At 41.1% G+C, this 22,538-nt stretch overlaps 1 protein-coding gene and 1 non-coding gene across 2 annotated transcripts in view; one reads left to right on the top strand and one right to left on the bottom strand.

The window, feature by feature from the left end:
- LOC126176486 (octopamine receptor beta-3R-like) overlaps nt 1-22,538 on the top strand; it is a 70,900-nt gene that overhangs the window by 3,187 nt on the left and 45,175 nt on the right. The gene's annotated exons all lie outside the window — the stretch shown is intronic.
- Trnat-ugu (transfer RNA threonine (anticodon UGU)) lies at nt 1,398-1,472 on the bottom strand. The gene has a single exon. It is a non-coding gene; the product is annotated as a tRNA-Thr (tRNA).

Here is a 22,538-nt window from a genome sequence, read left to right as displayed (position 1 = left end):
TTTTTTCCATTTCCAGGAGTGTAGTTCCTTGCTGCTGCTGCAGGTCGTTTTCAGTCCCCTTCTACAGTGGCCTATAAGCACACAAACATGTGTCTTTTGTCAACATTTCGTCAGCTGGTTTTACCAAGGTTGCGGATACAAAACACAAATACCACACACAGAATGAGTACATATAAATTATACACACAAGCAAATAAACTGTATATTTAAGAGTAAGTGTTGCTGTGATAATAAATGTCCATGGGAATGTGGGTAGGCAGTATTTCAAAGTATTAATAAAGAAAGGAGTCAGTCTACCTCCAATAATTTTGTGAAAAATCGTTCTTTACAGTTCAGTTTTGCAATATCTGCTGGGTAATAATGTATTAAACGTTGTGTCTTCCATGTAAATCACAGTGTCAAGATACTTTGTTACGCAAAAAACTATAAGCCCTTGTATTGAACTGTACATTTACAGCACATATGCTGAGGTACTGCTAGAGAAATATAAAGGAGTTATGTAGAAACTGACATGAACCCGAGTGGCACACTTGAAATGTTTGTACTCTGGAATTTGGTGTTGACTAATGCCAGTTAACACCTACCGGTGTGATTGCGCAGATGTATTTTCAGCTGCTCCCTACCAGGGGCGACTGCTGCGATATCCTCGGTGCCGACGTTTCGTTGTCTCGTTGATCGATGGTCAGGGCAAATACGGCGATGCTAAATTCCATAAATCATGTAAAGCGACTCCGAAGAGTCACACTGTAAAAACAATTTAAAAAAAGGAAAGCAATTTTCACCACTCCAACATAAAACGTGACAAGACGCAACTGACCGCTGATCACACAAAACACCACTCAATATTAAACTTGGACAGCCGACTAACATACTCGCCGTTATACAGCTCGCCCTTGTTATTCGTACTTGCAAGAGCCAAACAGCATTTGTCACTCGGCCCGTAGATACAGTACTATTTATGATTGCATCTAACGACGCAACACTGTTTACTACAAAAAAAAAAAAAAAAAAAAAAAAAAAAAAAAAAAAAAAAAAAAAAAAAACAATAATTCATTCAATCTGTCTCGGCGGCATAACAAAACTCAGAGTCTCTTTTTGAAAGTAAATTACACTCACATATCTGTTTCTCTATGTTCTGGGATGATTTGTGGTATGGCTGAATTATTCTGGTTTATCACCGGCGATTTCTGGCACGTTCAGAGGCTCTAGTATGTTAAAAGTGTGTTGGCGATGAATCTTCCCCAATCTCCTCACTCTTCCAAATCTTCAACTTCTTCCTCCTCTATACTTATATGGGTTGATGACCTGCAGCCGTCTAGAACGAAATTAGAATTGTATTAATACCTTCAGCTGCTAACGGGCGGTGATATATATCAACGGGGACAGGTGAAAACGTGTGCCCCGACCGGAACTCGAACCCGGGATCTCCTGCTTACAGGGCAGACGCTCTATCCATCTGAGCCACCGAGGGCATAGAGCATAGTGCGACTGCAGGGACTATCTCGCGCACGCCTCCCGCGAGACCCACATTCTCACCTAGTATGTCCACACACTACATTCGTAGTGTCCCACCCCAACACACTCATTACTCTTGGAAGACATTCTTACCAAGTCCCGTAAGAGTTACGGGAATATATGTGCTTCCGCACAGAAGAAGAAGGTCATGGCCGGTGTTGCCAGAACTATATACATATATGGATATGGCGTCTGTTCTTTCGGACCATGCGGACACACGGACCCTCCCATTAAGGTGGCGTAAGGTCATCCTACTGATTGGAAATTATGTTCCAAAAATAAAATTTTGTGCTGGCCGGGGTGGCCGAGTGGTTCTAGGCGCTACAGTCTGGAACCGCCGACCGCTACGGTCGCAGGTTCGAATCCTGCCTTGGGCATGGATGTGTGTGATGTCCTTAGGTTAGTTAGGTTTAAGTAGTTCTAAGTTCTGGGGGACTGATGACCTTAGAAGTTAAGTCCCATAATGAAATTTAAAAAAAAATTTTTGTAGCCAAAAAAGTGTTGGATAATAATAAGATCTATTGGAATCTTAATAAAACCAACAAGCTTTCAGAAAAAAAATATGTGTTGCATTACTTATCGAAGGCCCCTCGAATTACTGCACATGTAGGAAATACTGCCACCTCTAACGCCACCATCAGAAAATGCGTGAGCGTGCACAGCTCTTCTTCCACACACAAAGTGTTTCAAAGTCTTTGTATCAAACATCTAGGATGGTAGATCGCGACACGACGAACGACATCTGTTAAAGACAAAATGTTCGCTGTCGCTTCCTAGCAACGCTAGGAAGCTTTTTATCGGACTGCCCGACACTGTGGCAACGAGATTTAACTGAACTACGTCTACTAACCAGGTGTGCTTAATCTGCAAACTAGCCTTCCCTAGTAAATCGATAGGATGACTTTGAACAAGAAAACATTAATAACGCATTATAACGCGTGTGTCTCAACAGCAACATACGTTTCAGATTCAGATCTGAAACTTAATTTTGCATGATCTTCCCCTGATCACGCGGAGCAGATGACTGGATTGTAGGACACTTCACACGCACGTCGCAGAGTGTCTACTCCCTGCCGCCTCTCTGGGACAGAACCACACATAAAAGCAGGGATGGGAAGCGTCAGCGACCATATTGTCTCTATTAAAAGTTGTTCCCCATGTCGTGATATAAACATCCCTAGACGTTTGACACAAACACTTTGAAACATCATGTATTTACTCTCAAGCTTTAACCTTTATAAGCAGTCTTTCTGAATTAAATTCCGTGGGATGGTTAGCACATCTCAGTATCAATTTGGAATGTGACATTTATTTTCAGTTTATAATTAAGTTGTGATATACTAGGTGGCATGTTGTTTCCAGCCCTTCTCCTATAACAAAAGCTTTTTCCATTGAGCTTGCTTTCTTATTTCCGAAAAAAGCGCAGGTCAATCTCTTATTGGTTCCAGCATACATCAGACAGGATCACCTACATTCTGTTCATAGTAGACATATTTCTTATAATAATTTGCGATTAATTCCAAGCAATAGAGACAATGTTACCTTCCGGAGGTCAATACGTACTTGAAAATCTAGACATAAAAGTGACTAGGGAGTAGCTAACGACATTAAAAAAAGAAAAAGAAGAGGTTCACCACGAAGAAACTATCTGAATGGGATTCAAATCTGTAGATGTGATGTACATGTAGAGACAAGCAAATGGCTACTATTTCAAAAAGACTAGATGATTTATTCAAGAAAAAGAGCTCCACAGATTGTGAAAGTTAATAATGCGTTGGGCCACTTCTGTTTATTATTCACTATTGGCCGGTTTCGGCTATGATGCCATGATCAAGTGGTAGCTGCAAGGAACGGGCACCAGTTACACACAATGTTATCATCTTTGTACGTAACGTTATCAACGTTTAACTTTGGAACCTGCATAAGTACTGACAGTTCCTTAAAACTACTATTTGATATGGATGATAGCCGAAATCGGCAGATAGTGGATAATATATAGGAATTAGAGTATATTTGCGCAAGTTTTGTCATTTCAGAAAATAAATTTGTTTGTAGTAGTTGACTGCAAACAGACACACAATATGAATTTTTCATCGTGTTCACTGTGCAGCAATAACTGCTTTTGCCGTAATTAAGATAATCAAGGACGTAAATTGTCTCCAGTCAGTTGTTTTATGGTGTATGTTCATTTTTGAAAATCCGTATTATTAGTACAAAGTATTAATCATAGCGTATTCTGCTGTATGTGCTAGTGTCTCCGTTCTAAAATACTTGCGAATTAATGTCCGAAGTTCATTAGCGGCGTACCGCAACTGACGGAGTACGCGTCTGACCGATAATTAAGTTAGATTAGCGCTAATATCTCCATTTCATTCGATAACACTTTTGACGCTATTTATTCTCACCTCTTAACACTGCACAACTTTTTCCGACCAAGATATTAATGTTCTACGAAATTACCTGTGTATTTTTAAACAAGGATAGCTCTTGGAGTTTCTGCTGAATTAATTATTTCCTTAAACGAGAAATTACTGCTTAAATCTTTTAATGGGCTAACTAGATTTAGTGAAGCTCAATAGCTACTGGTAGTGATTATTCATATAAAGTCTTGATATTGCTGACACTCCACCATTGTTTAGTACAGGATACCATTAGTATACTCTCACCGAAATCAGATCTGGGAAATTACTGCTCATCATGTATCCAGCTCCTACACCAGTATGCATCGACTGGCTCCTGGTGCCTCTATTTCCGACCGTCCCCAAAGATAGGAACAACACTTTCGGACACATAACAACCGGTTAAATTCTTTTCGCCGCGATCTACATGGCGTATCACCTCCCTATGAGCCGCAACCATGAAGATCCGAAGCAGGTAATCACAAAACTTCACCGAACACCACTATTGTCACAATACTTTCAGGTGAGTACTTTTCATCAAACGTCCACCGGGTTCACAACGCCTTAAACAGCCAATCGACAAACCGTCACACTTCTTAAGAGGGCCTTCTTTTTCTTCATGACGTCGAGAATATATTCTTGTTTCGGATTTTGGAGAGTAACACGATCATGGAATGGAATGTCGCAGCCTCCCAGCGTATCGCTTTTTGCTTCCCACAGTAACTGAAGTACAATAATTTCATCTTCAATGGTGGACGACGGTGTCACATTATTGTTCTGTAATGTACGCTTAACGTTCACGCATCTTTGTCAGTGTTTGGATTTAGTTTTCTCCTGCTATGTCCACAGCAAACTCTTTAAAATACGTATGCGTGCATGTAACTTCCGTTAAACCAATCGAACGTATTACAAATGTGGTGCCTACGATCGTGCACCATCCTTATTAATTCACTTCGGGCCTTAACTCGTGCTAAAATAACATTTAGTCAGTGCTACTTTGTTTATGAACCACGTCAAACACAGCAAATTCGTGTGACTGTCTAAAGACGTTTGATCTGAAAAGACTAAAAATGTAGCTTCACAGTTATCTACCCTGGTGTTAATACGTACGATGGCGATTAGTATTCATTTTTAACAAAGATACGTCACCTATATCTAAATCTACATCGATACTCTGCAAATCACATTTAAGTGCCTGGCAGAGGGTTCATCGAACAACCTTCACAATTCTCTAGTATTCCATAAAGAATGGCGCACGGAAAGAACTAAAACCTATATGTTTCCCTACGAGCTCTGATTTCCCTTATTTTATCGTGGTGATCGTTCCTCACTATGTAGGTCTGCGTCAACAAAATATTTTCGCATTCGGAGGAGAAGGTTGGTGATTGTAATTTCGTGATAATGATGTCCACCCCATATCCTGTATCATGTCAGTGACATTCCTTCCCCTATTTCGCGATAGTACTAAAAGTGCTGCCTTCTCTGAACTTTTTCGATGTATTCCGTCAATCCTATCTGCTAAGGGTCCCACACTGTGTATTCTAAAAGAGGACGGACAAGCGTAGTTTAGGCAGTCCCCTTAGTTGATCTGTTACATTTTCTAAGTGTCCTGCCAGTAAAAAGCAATCTTTGTTTCGCCCTTCTCACAATATTTTCTATGTGTTCCTTCCAATTTAAGTTGTTCGTAATCTTAATTCCCAGGTATTTGGTTGAATTTACGCCTTTAGGTTTGACTGAATTATCGTATAACCAAATTTTAAGGGATTCCTTCTAGCACTCATGTGGATGACCTCACACTTTTCGTTATTTTGAGTCAATTTCCAATACAGATATCTTTTCTAAATCGTTTTGCAATTAGTTTCGATCTTCTGATGACTTCACTAGTGGATAGACGACAGCGTCATCTGCAAACAACCTAAGACGGCTGCTTAGATTGTCTCCCAAATCGTTTATATAGATAAGGAACAGCAAAGGGTGTATAATACTTCCTTGGGGAACGCCAGAAATCACTTCTGTGTTACTCGATGACTCTCCGTCAGTTACTGTGACCACTATGATAGGAAATCACGAATCCAGTATCGTCTCGTAACTGAAACGATATTCCATAAGCACGCAATTACTCTTCAAGCCACTTGTGTGGTACAGTGTCAAAGACCTTCCGGAAGTCCAGAAATACCGAATCAGTTTGCAATCCCTTGTCAACATTACTCAACACTTCATGAGAGTAAAGAGCTAGTTGTGTGTGACAAGAAGCAACCATTATATTCCACCTGCATCGTGAAACTAATATTGGGGTAGATTGAATCAGATGTGCTAAAAAGTAGTTCAAATTCTTACTGCAAAGAGGCTAAATAACAAAAGTATCGTCTACCTATCTCAAAAAAACTCGCATGTCTCATGGCCCCCGAATCTAAGGCATGTCACTCCAAGTCTTCCGTAAACTAATAGTCAATAATAGGTGACAATGGGAAACTCCATCTGTCTGCTCATAGACTTAGTCATTCAATAAAAAGTAAGTGGATGTCAACACGAACAGGTTCGTTAATTCGACACCAAATCTAACCTCAGTTAAAGGCAACAAATCAGACACAGGAACGAAAGTGAATAGAGGGACCACATCAAAAATTACTAGAATGTCGGAGTCGGTCAAACGCATTGCCTCTAATTCTAACGCCTTGTGAGAAATGCGCGGAGATCTTAATGTGATGCTCACACAGACCTACTAGTAGGCTAAACAGGGTAGCAAGTTATTTTGCTACACGATATATTGGAGCATCAATGTTACTGACAATCGCAAGGAGAGGAACCCCGTGCTTGGGGAGCTTCGGAAGGCTATATAGCGGGAACAGAACAATAAGAATTAAGATTCTTCATAGTCTCGTACGACAAGCAGTTTTTCTTCAGGACGCTTTTAGTCTTTCATAATAAACGAATTTATCTCAACAGTTTCTATCGGGTCAGCATCGACCTTGTGATAAGCTGAATCAGATAGTGAACACTGCACTTTCTGAACGTAATGCTACTTGTCCACGGGCAAAATAACAATATCCAGATCAGCATTTAGTGAACGTAAAGCAGCCCTCTGTGCCACTATGATATTACAAGCGTCCCGCATATCCTCTTCCGCAGCTTCAGGCGATATTTTTAAAAACAGCATATTCAACAGAACTAATAAAATCAACTACTGGTGAAAGCTTCGGCGTTTGTTCAAAGTATAAACCTTTCCCTAGCATGGATAAAGCTCCATTGTCAAAAGATTTCCCAGCGAGATGTATCACTGATCGTCGAGATATGATACGAGGATTACCCTCCTATACAAGGAGAAGTTTCAGAGTGAAATTTCCAGTCACACTGCGACCGTGCACCACGGTCCATCTAACCAGAAGAAAATGTCGACAAGGTTTGAAGCAATCTGTAATTGAAGCCGAAACAATTATCTGGAAACAAAATCTAAATGTCGACAAGTATAATTGATCCTTTCAGGAACAAGAAATAGACCAACGCGTTGCTTGGTGCGATTGGCTGCTGGAGAACTAATATGATGCGCAGCTTTGGCAAACGCTGGAACAGTATTTTGATCACGACACATCAGAAAAAACGACAACGCACATTGCAGTCTCACTCTATTGCAGTCTCTCTCTCCTATTGCGCAGTTTATCCAACCTCCGCAAGCAACGATAGATTTGGTCTTCATAGAGGTAAACAATGGGAAACTTGAGTTCTTCCCGGCGTATAACTTACTATAATACAGCTGGGTGCCGCGCGGGATTAGCCGAGCGGTCTAAGGTGCTACAGTCATGAACTGTGAGGCTGGTCCCGGCGGAGGTTCGAGTCCTCCCTCGGGCATGGGTGTGTGTGTTTGTCCTTAGGATAATTTAGGTTAAGTAGTGTGTAAGCTTAGGCACTGATAACCTTAGCAGTTAAGTCCCATAAGATTTCAAACACATTTGAACATTTTGAACAGCTGGGTGACTTCGTCAACAACCGCGTACATTACGACAGGCGCACACGATGTCATTTTCAAGCCAAAACTGCAGCAAGTAAGCGTTGAGCAAGGGAATTTAAAACCTTGGTTTGCAGAGCAGTTCCGGAAAGTGACAAACACCGATGCTGCAACAACACGAAGATTCTGGTTAAGCAATGCCGGCTATTGGGAGAGTGTTATTAAGGAAACAGTTAAAATTAAATTAGCAAGTGATCTTATAAATAGGGACGGAGGTTTTTGCTTCATTTCAGCCTGGAATCCTGCTCTCTACCTTCTCCAAAATCAGAGGGACAGACTTAATGCTTCCTTACCCGTTGCTTATTAATTTTCACTATTGATAACTTCTTGACATCGCCCGTCGTTGGCTGTGTGTTGGAGCTACTGTTCACGGTGTGCGTTATGTGTGTTGTCTTTCCGAAATGGCTGTACAAACCGAGGTTTTAAATTTCCTTGCAACACGCGTACTTACTGAAATTTAGCCTTGAAAATGACAGGGTGTGCACCTATACATTTCTGTAAGTTATCTGAACATTGCCTACATCGTGAAAAACTTAGACATCATCTTTTTATCATAGTTCACATCTCTTATAATAGTTCAAGCTACAGTTTAGTTTTAGGTCTCAGCTCAACAGTGCATTCAATTACATTTGTTAATTTACCTATTCGATGTTTTGTTATTCAACACTGGGTTACATTACTGTGCAAACTCTATTTGTTATGATGTAATAAAATACGTGGGTAAGAAATCCGTATAATGATGCTGCAACACTTGTTGCCAAAGACATTGGTAAACAGACGGCAACATTTACTTCTGAAATTATTTTATGTAATTGGTGCAATACACATTCAGTAAATATAATAACGTGACGGTTTATAATGGAAACAAGCGCCTGATAATCTTAAAATTTACGTTTGGAGAATTGAAGAGTCACCCCAAATATTATTCGTCGTGGCTCCCGTAGAAATAGGGTACCTCTACAGTAATTGACTGCGTGACTCTAATCTGACACATGTAATAATTGTTCTTCTAACGATCTAACTCCGTCTGCCGCCATCAGCAGCCATGATGGTGGTGCAAGCCTTAAGCTGGTCCGAGGTAAGGGCAAAAAAAAAAAAGAAAAATAAAAATAAAATAAAATAAAATAAAATAAATTTAAAAATCTGGAAATGCAATGGAGAAAGTTTTTATTGATTTTTAATATTTTATACCGATCACTGTGCTCCAGTCAAGAAAGTTATCTAAAATTTTACTTTTGACTGCTATTCATTATAAGCATGTACTGCGATTACGTGAGTGATTCTGCAACAGGTGAGCTTCCAGGTGGGGACAGCTAACAAGAAACAACTGTAAATTATCGTTAAATAAAGTCACTAAATTACGTCTGACGTGAAAGCAACTAGCAACTTGTTTACTTGCAACTAACATTATTTCGTTGTAGATGACAAGCTGCAGAGCTATATAAAGAAAATCCTAAGCAATCACACATTCTAGACAGTAAGGTAATTATCACAACAGAGAAAAAGATTCATAGGCCTTATTTTCATTCCAATAATTATTATTTACGAGCTGTGCATTTTACAGTTCTGAATGAAAGTAGTCACTGACGATGGGACAGTGGTGGTGAGAAAAAATGGTTCAAATGGCTCTGAGCACTATGCGACTTAACTTCTGAGGTCATCAGTCAACTAAAACTTAGGACTAATTGAACCTAACTAACCTAAGGACATCACACACATCCATGCCCGAGGCAGGATTCGAACCTGCGACCGGAGCGGTCGCTCGCCTCCAGACTGTAGCGCCTAGAACCGCACGGCCACTACGGCCGGCTGGTGAGACATGTTTGGCTAGTAAAAACAATACTGTTTGCACAATAGTGGACCGCTGTTCAAATAATTTAGGCTGCAAACATGGCTGCTGTTAGAGCTTCAAATCCAAACAGTTATGATTACGGATACACGTCATAATACATTAACTAAATCGTAGTACTCCTCGGGTATGCTCCAGACACCAAAAGTTTGGTTCGTGTTTGTTCTCACGAACCATACGAGCCACCCATCGCAATTAATTCGCTCTGTAGTGTTACTTAACACAATTTTTGGCCAACTGTTTTGTAATGCAGTCACCATATTTTGAGTGTGTCGATCAGATGAAATAGTCCATTGGATATGGCTCTCACTTTCAAAGAGAATGCGTTTACAAGAATACCATTGAGCGGATGCGAGCAGAATGAACGGGAGTACACCCGCACTTTGCAGATTATATCTTGTCGGCACTGTCTTAAATTCAGATTAAAATCGTGTGCTTTAAACAAACACTTTGGAGTAAGGTGGTTCCATTGCAGCCCGGCGTAAACAACCCGATAAAAAGGGGAATTACGCTTTAAAGGCGGGGAAAGTAGGGTTAGATAAGCTAAGATAAACGGGAGGTGGAAATGAGGTTCCTGATACCACCCGATGTCTGGGATGAAACGGAGGTAGGCGTTCATGTAATTCCCGGTCCGCAATCAAGTACTACGGCGCTGAGATGTGGCGCGTCTAGCTTCCTCGCCTCAGGGAGATCGATCCGGCCTATTTCCTAAGCTCATATCGTTCCTTCCCCGAAAACCGTAAGGTGCCGTTTTTCATAGATATGAGCGTGTCAGGCACTAACGTATTATGTGGTGACGTCGATCAGAGACGATATTGTGTACGAAGACGAAGATGAACTAAGGTGGAGCTTACAGGCGCTCAACACCGAGGTTATCGGTGAAGAAACACTAACACTAGCTCTCAGGTATAACTTCAGAGTGTTTTGTACATAACACACGAATTGTTCATGAGACCACACACGGAATTAACTTTCTTCTCCACTCGCATTAAGATGTACATACGAGAAATACTTCCAATATTTTAGTTGCAATGAGATCTACAGCCATGATAGATTTCTAGCATTATATGGGTCTGCTGCACAGATTGTTAATGCTAGGATTAAACCATCCTCTTATGTCTTATTGCTCATTACGACGTTATTTTGGCTGCGTAGGCAATCCTAAGTGCAAAGTATGGCCCACTAATGGCACATATTTCGTTAATAGTCAACCAATGTGTATACGTCACGCAGCTGGAGAAGCAGAGCGCGTTTGTCTGGACACTATTGTGTTCCAATTCATAAGTGTTTCGATGGAGAAAATCTTGTCAACACTATGTTTAGCAGTCTATGTCTTACGTTAGTACTCTACTAACCATCAAATAATCGTGAAATCATATTTTAAAAAGTACTATTAAAAATCTGCAAAATGCTATAAACGTTTTAAAACGGAAGCTATTCGCAACTAACACAAATTTCCATTTTGAGGACAGGGATTTCTCTGCCTCATGATGACTGGGTGTTGTGTGATGTCCTTAGGTTAGTTAGGTTTAAGTAGTTCTAAGTTCTAGGGGACTGATGACCATAGATGTTAAGTCCCATAGTGCTCAGAGCCATTTGAACCATTTTTTGAAGAGAGAGAAAACTATTAAGACATTAAATAAAATCAGTTCATTTGCAAATATAATCTGTCCCCTGGTAGAAGACCTCCTTTCGTTTCAAGGTACAAGATGGGGCACGACCGATGAAGTATGGCCTAATCATCCGCACATTGTGTAACTAGATTTAAATTTATGGAATTTTCTTCACTACAGTACTATCAAACTGAATATATATCAATATCCCCCATTTAGCTCAACTGCATTATACAACACTGAAATATTGTCGCAGAAGAAGATGAGTAGCACCGTGGTGTAGTGGTTATGACAATAAATAGTTCAAGGAGGGTCGTGGGTTCAAAACTCAAATGGACTGTACAATTTTAATTTCTGTATTCGGTTCGAGTACATTCTAGAAGTATCCAAAAATGTCAAGAAGCGTTGTACTGGAATGTTCTATAGCTGTATGTATACTGTATGTGTTCTGGCCGGAGGCAGTTCGCTCCTTGCTCTTGTATGTGCAAGTGCTGAGTAAATCTTCGTTAAGTGAAGTTAGTGTTTGTCATTCATCTAATTACACCTTCTTCTACGTGATAATACATACGACTCGCAATATTTACCCTACTTTACGGTCTGCTATATACTGTAACAGTTGATACTAAATGTAGCACTTCTGCTACTAAATGTAACTGGGTTTTCTCTTTTGATGCTGTCAATTGTCAGGATGAGCATTCTAAAGCATTCTGTCAGGGTGAAAATATTAAATTAATCAATTTTTCTCTCTTAACAACATGTGGGCAGAGTGGGTTCTTCCTTGGCTCAGGTATGAGGTAGAGTGAAACAGCATTTTTACATAAGATAACTTTTATTGAAAGCTTCGTACAACTGTATCTTACTGGATGTTCTGGTTTGGAGAGTGGCAGCTGTGTCGTTTGCGTAGCCTTCTGCTGCGGCAGCGGCGGCGGCGGCGTCTGATTACGCGTAGCAGTGTGTATCTCGTGTCGCCGTCTCGCCCAGCTGACTGGAGACGCGCAACGCGAGGTGGCCCGTTTAATTATTGCGAGCGAAGTCGTGCATCGGATGGTGATACCTTGGATGTGGCATCCCAGTGTTTCTCTTCTCTAAGCGGCCGAGTGTGTTGTGCGTCGACCAGCGGAGCTGCGTGGCGGGGGAAGGCCAGTGTCCCGGACTCGAACAACGGACTCCCGCTTGCCAGTCTTCAGCTGTCAGATCTTCATCCCAGCTCACAGGTGACTGCTGATGTGAGGCCGTCTCCTTCCCGTCCTCACGAGTCACCCGGGTATGTAAAGATCAGACTTCAAATACCTTTTAACTTCTGTCTTCTGGCGCCGAGGCTGCTGCTTGCTATTCCATTACAGCGGCGGACTAGGTGCGTCTGTGCATGATGTAGTCTCTTCTTGCATGACGGTCTTCAGCACCGAAACTGACTGAAAACTACTGATACGCTTCTTCACTTCTTCGTCTTCTTCGTCTCTCGTCTCCGTCTGTCGGGCCCACCGCGTCTCGCGTATTTATTCACTTCAGTTCACTGGAGGTGAACGACTTCACGGCCATTGCCTCTTCTGTCACATTGAAAAGCTTCTCGAAGAATCTTCTTAACGTCGGTCATTGGCTCTTGGGATGTAGGCGAGGGCCTTTGCTCACATACGACAACTGAGAAACACGTGAGCCGGTCGGGCGATGCCCTGACGGCTGAATCGACAGCGCCCGCTTATGTGGAACTTGCTGACTTCATGGTCATTGTCTCTTCTGTTCTGTCCGCTGTTTGCCAGTATGTAACTCTCTAAACTAAACCAAGTTTTTCATTTATATTCCAATTTCTACTTCACTTTGATGTCACTAATTTATTTACTTAAGTACCACTCAATGTTCCTCCACCCTTCGCAGAAATTCGCCCTCGAATTTACCACTCAACATTCCTCCACTCTTCACACGGCAAAAGCACTAACAGAAGCAATGAAAACTCTCGACTTAGAAGATTACACACACCTCACATTATGTATGTTGAAAATACTTTATCACTTTACAAAAGCACTGTACGCTCATGAATCACTTAGTTCACACATAAATGGTTATCATAAGTGTAACAAATCTTGATGACAATGAATAAACAAAAATAGATTATTCACTTAGAAAGTTACATAGCAATACCTGTTTAATCTACCCTATATTAATGCAAGAATATCTATTCTACAGTATTGTTTACCTTAACATAAGACTGTTCAGTAAAGACTGAAGTACAATAAACAAAATTAATACACTAATGCTGAAAAGTAACCACTGAAGTACACCAGTTAAGAGTGTGGTATCCAGTTAACAGGGATTTGCTGAAGTGTCATATTATGATTTGGCTTATTTTTTCATCTTAAATAAAAGGAAACTGTACAAAGCAGAAACACCAACACAAAGGTTCCAGATGCATTATAAATTTAGTGTTCACCTTTTAATTTGAAGACATGTTGCAGCATAACAATGGCATCAATTTGGCCTTGCTGTGCGAGTTTATGAACGTATCTAATGACTTCAGAAGGGAACTGTCAAGGGAGTCATTGAGGTAGGATAGGTTTTGTGTAGGAATTGCTTGCATGGCGTTTTCTGAAAAAAGCAAACAACATGGTTATGGACCTACAAACCGAGTAAAAACAAAAATAAAGAATAGAAGAAATACATTGTTAGCTACAAGATCTACATCAATCTACGTTCAACCTTTTTTTCTTAAAAAATAAACCATTGTCATTTATTAATTATCTACATTTGTATACCATCCACAGTCTACTGAGATTCCACTAGGACATTCGCACTCTTGGTCGAAGATTGTATGGTGCCATGTCTGTATGTTGTGCTGGCGTGGCCACTCTTTTTCCTTTTCGGGTACTTCCTCCACCCTTCGGAAAAGCAGACACTATTGTTGAAGGAATTACATCTGGAGCGCCCTTAAAAGGTTTTAAACGACTTGCATGGACAATAGTAGTTCGGGTGGGCAGTTGCAGTTTAACGTTGACTGGTGACGTGATCTCAATAATTTGCAAGGACCTCTGCAGTTTGTTACAAATTTCTTCGTTTTTCCTTTCGCAATATATGGAGTTGACAGCATCACCCACTGACCGATTTTGTAATTTGGATATTTAGCTTGGGCATTACCTAACCTTTCCTGTCGTTCCAAAGCCTTTGTATTAGATTTTTGAACCCTTTTTCCATACATCCTTCATCATTCGACTGAAATCTCTTACTGTTTCTCCGACTTTTCCGTTTTTCTGATTGATTACATCAAAAGGGGACGGCATTTTTCTACCATAGACCACTTCATAAAGTGACATGCCAGTTGCTTCATGCGTTTTGGCGTTGTATATCGACACGATTATTGGAAAATACGTATCCCAATTAGAATGTTGTTCGTTAATATAATAACTAAGCATCTTGCCAATTGTCCGATGAACTCTTTCTGTGCGTCCGTTGCACTGAGGTGTAACGGAGTGGTGCGTAAGTTACGTATTTTTGGTAAGTGGCATAGCTGTTTCATAAATTCAGACATAAAATTAGATCCCTGATCTGTGATAATAGCTTCAGTTACGCCAAATTTAAGTATCCAGTTGTTAACTAAAGCTTGGGCAACTGTATTTGCTTGCTGATCTGGACAGCTTAATGGATGGTATCCTGCGTGCTAGGAATCCTTCAGTCGACAAGTTACGGACTCTCAGATTAACTGGAAGTTTGTGGTAAGGTCTTATGGGACCAAACTGGTGAGGTCATCAAGTCACTAAGCTTACACACGACTTAATCTAACTTAAACTAACTTACGCTAAGGACAACACACACACCTATGCCCGAGGGAGGTCTCGAACCTTCTACGGGCGTGTAGCCACGCGGACCATGCAAGGTGCCCCAGACCGCGCGGCTACTCCGCGCTGCTCAGATTAACTCCATCTGCTAAACCGTAGCAGTAAATCAAGTCTGACATTTCCTTTGTGTAATAAAAGGCCCCCATTGTTAGGTTGTGTCTGAGTATCTGCAAGAGAGAAAACATGTTGTACCGCACCACAAACATCACAATAACATGTACTTTAAATGTGACCTATAAGTAGGCCAAACATCGCGGTACGCACCCGAAGTTAGGAGAAATGTACGATGATGTAAACAGACGTAACAAGACTACAGTACAGTCACACAATGTAAACGGAACAGCTCACTGCAAACCACTGAGCTAACTAATGTTTACATCGATACTGCACGGCTGTTTCCCAGCACGCTGTTGACCCTGGTGTGACACGGGGCGCCAATGCATCAACGGTGCCAATATCTGCACCAACATGTTCGTGGTGCCATCCTCCCTTGCATTATTCGATGTCAGGGGTTGTAAATAACGGTAATTGTCGGATACTCGTCTGTAGTAGAAAAAGTTACGCATTGTCATGGATGACATCACAAGAGCATCTCCTCATACGTTATATGTCAGGACGTGTGCTCTGTAGGATCCATAGTCATAAGACACGGTTGTCTTGTTTTGATGCATACTATCATTCTCTGAAATAATCAATACTTTTAACACCCTGTATAACATGGTCTTGGCTGCCATCGAGAACGTTACTTATGCCGCACTTCTTGAAAGATTTAACGATCATGTCTTCTCTCACTCTGGACCACAACTGTTTATCATTTGAGACACTTATTAGATTGTAGGTAGTTTCAAAGTTCCCTTCGGTGTGAATTTATGATGGCTTTGGTGTCCATCATCCTCTTGTTCCATATCTCTCTCTCGTTCACTTTAAACGGTTTATTTATCGAGACATCAAGAGAATGCATATTAAAGTAAGTTCTCTCGGAACAACAAAAAGCTTTGTATTTCCCTATCTCAGTTTCTCTTTCACAAAATTTTTCAAATGACTGCTAAACTTATTTAGCACAAGAGATAACTCTTCTTCAATAAAGCACCTTTCCTTCTCTCCTACAATTTGTTAATCCACAACTTCATACCAGCATCCTCCATCCAACTCTTGTCACGTACGCGAACAACAACACTGGGTGCCACCTAGTCACAGCAAAGGCCACAAGGCGCGATGGACGTTACCATGAGTCCTGATTCCCCAAGAATAAGTGCATCTACTCAGCCCAGGCATCAGCAGTGCTATCCCTGTGTTGTCGGGGGCTACCACCAAGTGGGTACAGGAAGGCCCCTCCACAACGGACTGGCTAGCATGCGGGACACTGGGTGCGGAGAAATCCAATATCCTCATGGGGACGCCAGAGGACAGTGGACAATGGAAGATGACGTGCCCTGGAAGGTGTTCTCGCACAAATAGCTGACTTGCGGGTCGAGGTGCAGAGCCGACAATAAGAGATGCAGAAGGTCTAATCTCACAATGAATATATGGTGCACCATATAAGGCATCCTCTCCAACTGTCCCGCACTGCTGTAGTAGAGTTTTCAAGGTGGGAGGTCAAACCCCAAAAGGGGTCTAGAGCTCTTCAGGCCGAAAAATAGGATACTTCTTTTAGTCAACTTGTACGACAGACAGCAATACCTCTGGCCTATTATAACACCTGATCCCGCAGGGGGTCAATATTTAATTGAAAAGGACCCACTAAAGGTCTTAAATTTGTCATGTGCTATCGAGGACTTACTTATATTTAAACGCACAGTCAAGAATTATTAAACTCGTCTGATACAGTTACTCGTACTCGTAAGACCTGCAGTGTCATGTATTGTGACGTACGCACTACAGTCTTTCTCGTGGGCCTAGGGCTAGACAGTATTCTGGGTTTGTGGTGCTCGGGTGGGAGAGAGAAATTGTCAGCGAACTTGTGAATCCCCACAACTCATGTTCGTCGTATCGGTGCATTGCTGCTGTCAGTTGAATCCAGTGTTGCCAGACAGGGATAGGTTTCCCGCAACATCGAATATACGGACGTTTTTAAGGCTGGCGGGAATTTTAAATGATATACTGGACATTTTTATACTAATTTCGAATATAAGAAGCACCTGAATTTTGAAGACAGTTTATCGACGAGAAAAGTGCACCTTATAGTCCATAAAATACAGCAAACGCTGCATTAAAATACAGCTTTATGCCTAACAAAAAAGGAAAACAGTATAAAATTACAAGAAATGCTAACGGCTGTTTTTAGTTCACATTCCTTTATGTAATTTTAAAATCATTCTCTAGACTGAAACACCGACCATGAAATATCGTGTGATTCTATGTCCAGTATCCTCCACTTACCACACTCTCACGTACATTAAATGAACATCGGAAAAGTTAATAATAAATAATACTGGCACCAATCCTATGCACTCAGGCTGCTGAGTATATAGTTGTATAAAAAACAGCCGGCGGGAGTGGCCGTGAGGTTCTAGGCCCTACAGTCTGGAACCGAGCGACCGCTACTGTCGCAGGTTCGAATCCTGCCTTGGGAATGGATCTGTGTGATGTCCTTAGGTTAGTTAGCTTTAATTAGTTCTACGTTCTAGGCGACTGATGACCTCAGAAGTTAAGTCTCATAGTGCTCAGAGCCATTTGAACCATTTTTATAATAAACAAAATAACACAGGAGTTACTTAAATTTTTTCCAGGAAAGTTACAGAAAGAGTGAGCCGTGAGGAAATTCTTCAGTTTGGACTTGACAGTGCTGGGACTACTGCTAAGATATTTTAGTTCTTCTCGTACATTAACAAAAATGAATGCAGTAGAACACTGCACTCAAACCTGCACAACAAAGAGGCGTGATTCAAAGACAGAATGAATTTACGCCTGCAATTGAGTGAAAGCTGCTAATTCTTGGGAATAAGTTCATATTGTCAACTACAATCGACATTACAGAAACTATATTCTGGGAGGCCAGTGTCATAGTTCCAATACTCACGAACTGCGTTCGACAAGAGATTTGCGAACTTACACCACACATTAATCTAACAGCCCGTTTTTGAGTGAGAAAAACCCTTTGTGAATAGGAATATTTACGCTGAAATATAATGCCGTACCTCATAAACGAATGTGGAATAAACAACGTAGACAGATTATCGTTTGAACTATCACTTACTGCACATAACGTTCTAATGGTTTTTGAACAAGACTCTGATTATGAACTCTTAATGACAGCTTGTATCTGTCGGATCCCACATGATCTTGGATCGATTAGATTCACTAACGAAAGGCCCACTTTGTGTAACCAAAATGACAATTTTAGTACCATTGTCCACACATATGAATTTTGATCCTTCAGACTCACTAACAATAAGCCCATTCTGCATAACCAATATGTCAGTTTTAGTTACATTGTGTGTTACATGCTTTAAAAACTGAGTGTTACTGTGATTTAGCATGAATTTTCTCTAACACGCACAGGTATGTCCTGAAGTGCACTATTAGATACACTGCTTACGTTGCACTCAATATCATTAACTACGAAGCTAGTGTCGTCCGCAAACAGCAAGTTTCTGGAATCACCTGATATACATGGTGGTCCATTGATCGCGACCGGGCCAAATATCTCACGAAATAAGCGTCAAACGAAAAAACTACAAAGAAAGAAACTCGTCTTGCTTGAAGGAGGAAACCAGCTGGCGCTATGGTTGACCCGCTAGACGGCACTGCCATAGGTCAAACGGATATCAACTGCGTTTTTTTAAAAAATAGGAACCCCCATTTTTTATTATATATTCGGGTAGACGTAAAGAAATATGAATATTTTAGTTGGACAGGTTTTTTCGCTTTGTGATAGATGGCGCTGTAATACTCACAAACGTATAAGTACGTGGTTGTTGTTGTTGTTGTTGTGGTCTTCAGTCCTGAGACTGGTTTGGTGCAGCTCTACATGCTACTCTATCCTGTGCAAGCTTCTTCATCTCCCAGTACCTACTGCAACCTACATCCTTCTGAATCTGCTTAGTGTATTCATCTCTTGGTCTCCCCCTATGATTTTTACCCTCCACGCTGCCCTCCAATACTAAATTGGTGATTCCTTGATGCCTCAGAACATGTCCCACCAACCGATCCCTTCTTCTGGTCAAGTTGTGCCACAAACTTCTCTTCTCCCCAATCCTATTCAATACTTCCTCATTAGTTATGTGATCTACCCATCTAATCTTCAGCATTCTTCTGTAGCACCACATTTCAGAAGCTTCTATTCTCTTCTTGTCCAAACTATTTACCGTCCATGTTTCAATTCCATACATGGCTACACTCCATACAAATACTTTCAGAAATAACTTCCTGACACTTAAATCTATACTCGATGTTAACAAATTTCTCTTCTTCAGAAACGTTTTCCTTGCCATTGCCAGTCTACATTTTATATCCTCTCTACTTCGTCCATCATCAGTTATTTTGCTCCCCAAATAGCAAAACTCCTTTACTACTTTAAATGTCTCATTTCCTAATCTAATACCCTCAGCATCACCCGACTTAATTAGACTACATTCCATTATCCTCGTTTTGCTTTTGTTGATGTTCATCTTATATCCTCCCTTCAAGGCACTGTCCATTCCGTTCAACTGCTCTTCCAAGTCCTTTGCTGTCTCTGACAGAATTACAATGTTATCGGCGAACCTCAAAGTTTTTATTTCTTCTCCGTGGATTTTAATACCTACTCCAAATTTTTCTTTTGTTTCCTTTACTGCTTGCTCAATATAGAGATTGAATAACATCGGGGAGAGGCTACAACCCTGTCTTACTCCCTTCCCAACCACTGCTTCTCTTTCATGTCCCTCAACTCTTATAAATGCCATCTGGTTTCTGTACAAGTTGTAAATAGCCTTTCGCTCCCTGTATTTTACCCCTGCCACCTTTAGAATTTGAAAGAGAGTATTCCAGTCAACATTGTCAAAAGCTTTCTCTAAGTCTACAAATGCTAGAAACGTAGGTTTGCCTTTCCTTAATCTTTCTTCTAAGATAAGTCGTAAGGTCAGTATTGCCTCACGTGTTCCAGTATTTCTACGGAATCCAAACTGATCGTCCCCGAGGTCGTCTTCTACTAGATTTTCCATTCGTCTGTAAAGAATTCGTGTTAGTACTTTGCAGCTGTGGCTTATTAAACTGATAGTTCGGTAATTTTCACATCTGTCAACACCTGCTTTCTTTGAGATTGGAATTATTATATTATTCTTGAAGTCTGAGGGTATTTCTCCTGTTTCATACATCTTGCTCACCAGATGGTAGAGTTTTATCAGGACTGGCTCTCCCAAGGCCGTCAGTAGTTCCAATGGAATGTTGTCTACTCCCGGGGCCTTGTTTCGACTCAGGTCTTTCAGTGCTCTGTCAAACTCTTCACGCAGTATCGTATCTCCCATTTCATCTTCATCTACATCCTCTTCCATTTCCATAATATTGTCCACAAGTGCATCGCCCTTGTATAGACACTCTACATACTCCTTCCACCTTTCTGCTTTCCTTTCTTTGCTTAAAACTGGGTTTCCATCTGAGCTCTTGATGTTCATACATGTGGTTCTCTTATCTCCAAAGGTCTCTTTAATTTTCCTGTAGGCAGTATCTATCTTACCCCTAGTGAGATAAGCCTCTACATCCTTACATTTGTCCTCTAGCCATCCCTGCTTAGCCATGTTGCACTTCCTGTCGATCTCATTTTTCAGACGTTTGTATTCCTTTTTGCCTGCTTCATTTACTGCATTTTTATATTTTCTCCTTTCATCAATTAAATTCAATATTTCTTCTGTTACCCAAGGATTTCTACTAACCCTGTTCTTTTTACCTACTTGATCCTCTGCTGTTTTCACTACTTCATCCCTCAGAGCTACCCATTCTTCTTCTACTGTATTTCTTTCCCTCATTCCTTTCAATTGTTCCCTTATGCTCTCCCTGAAACTCTGTACAACCTCTGGTTCTTTCAGTTTATCCAGGTCCCATCTCCTTAAATTCCCACCTTTTTGCAGTTTCTTCAGTTTTAATCTACAGCTCATAACCAATAGATTGTGGTCAGAGGCCACATCTGCCCCTGGAAATGTCTTACAATTTAAAACCTGGTTCCTAAATCTCTGTCTTACCATTATATAATCTATCTGATACCTTTTAGTATCTCCAGGGTTCTTCCATGTATACAACCTTCTATCATGATTCTTAAACCAAGTGTTAGCTATGATTAAGTTGTGCTCTGTGCAAAATTCTATCAGGCGGCTTCCTCTTTCATTTCTTAGCCCCAATCCGTATTCACCTACTACGTTTCCGTCTCTCCCTTTTCCTACACTCGAATTCCAGTCATCCATGACTATTCAATTTTCGTCTCCCTTCACTATCTGAATAATTTCTTTTATTTCATCATACATTTCTTCAATTTCTTCGTCACCTGCAGAGCTAGTTGGCATATAAACTTGTACTACTGTAGTAGGTGTGGGCTTCGTATCTATCTTGGCCACAATAATGCGTTCACTATGCTGTTTGTAGTAGCTTACCCGCATTCCTATTTTCCTATTCATTATTAAACCTACTCCTGCATTACTCCTATTTGACTTTGTGTTTATAACCCTGTAGTCACCTGACCAGAAGTCTTGTTCCTCCTGCCACCGAACTTCACTAATTCCCACTATATCTAACTTTAACCTATCCATTTCCCTTTCTAAATTTTCTAACCTACCTGCCCGATTAAGGGATCTGACATTCCACGCTCCGATCCGTAGAACGCCAGTTTTCTTTCTCCTGATAACGACATCCTCTTGAGTAGTCCCCGCCCGGAGATCCGAATGGGAGACTATTTTACCTCCGGAATATTTTACCCAAGAGGACACCATCATCATTTAATCATACAGTAAAGCTGCATGCCCTCGGGAAAAATTACGGCCGTAGTTTCCCCTTGCTTTCAGCCGTTCGCAGTACCAGCACAGCAAGGCCGTTTTGGTTAGTGTTACAAGGCCAGATCAGTCAATCATCCAGACTGTTGCCCCTGCAACTACTGAAAAGGCTGCTGCCCCTCTTCAGGAACCACACGTTTGTCTGGCCTCTCAACAGATACCCCTCCGTTGTGGTTGCACCTACGGTACGGCTATCTGTATCGCTGAGGCACGCAAGCCTCCGCACCAACGGCAAGGTCCATGGTTCATGGGGGGGAAGTACGTGGTATCACGTAACATTCCGCCAGTGCAGATGGTATTTGCTTCGTGATACATTACCCGTGTTAAAATGGACTGTTTACCAATTGCGGAATAGGTCAATATCGTGTTGTTGTATGGC

Source organism: Schistocerca cancellata, chromosome 3 (assembly GCF_023864275.1).
Source record: "Schistocerca cancellata isolate TAMUIC-IGC-003103 chromosome 3, iqSchCanc2.1, whole genome shotgun sequence".
Taxonomy (NCBI): Eukaryota; Metazoa; Arthropoda; class Insecta; order Orthoptera; family Acrididae; genus Schistocerca; species Schistocerca cancellata.
This window is presented reverse-complemented; position numbering and strand designations above follow the sequence as displayed.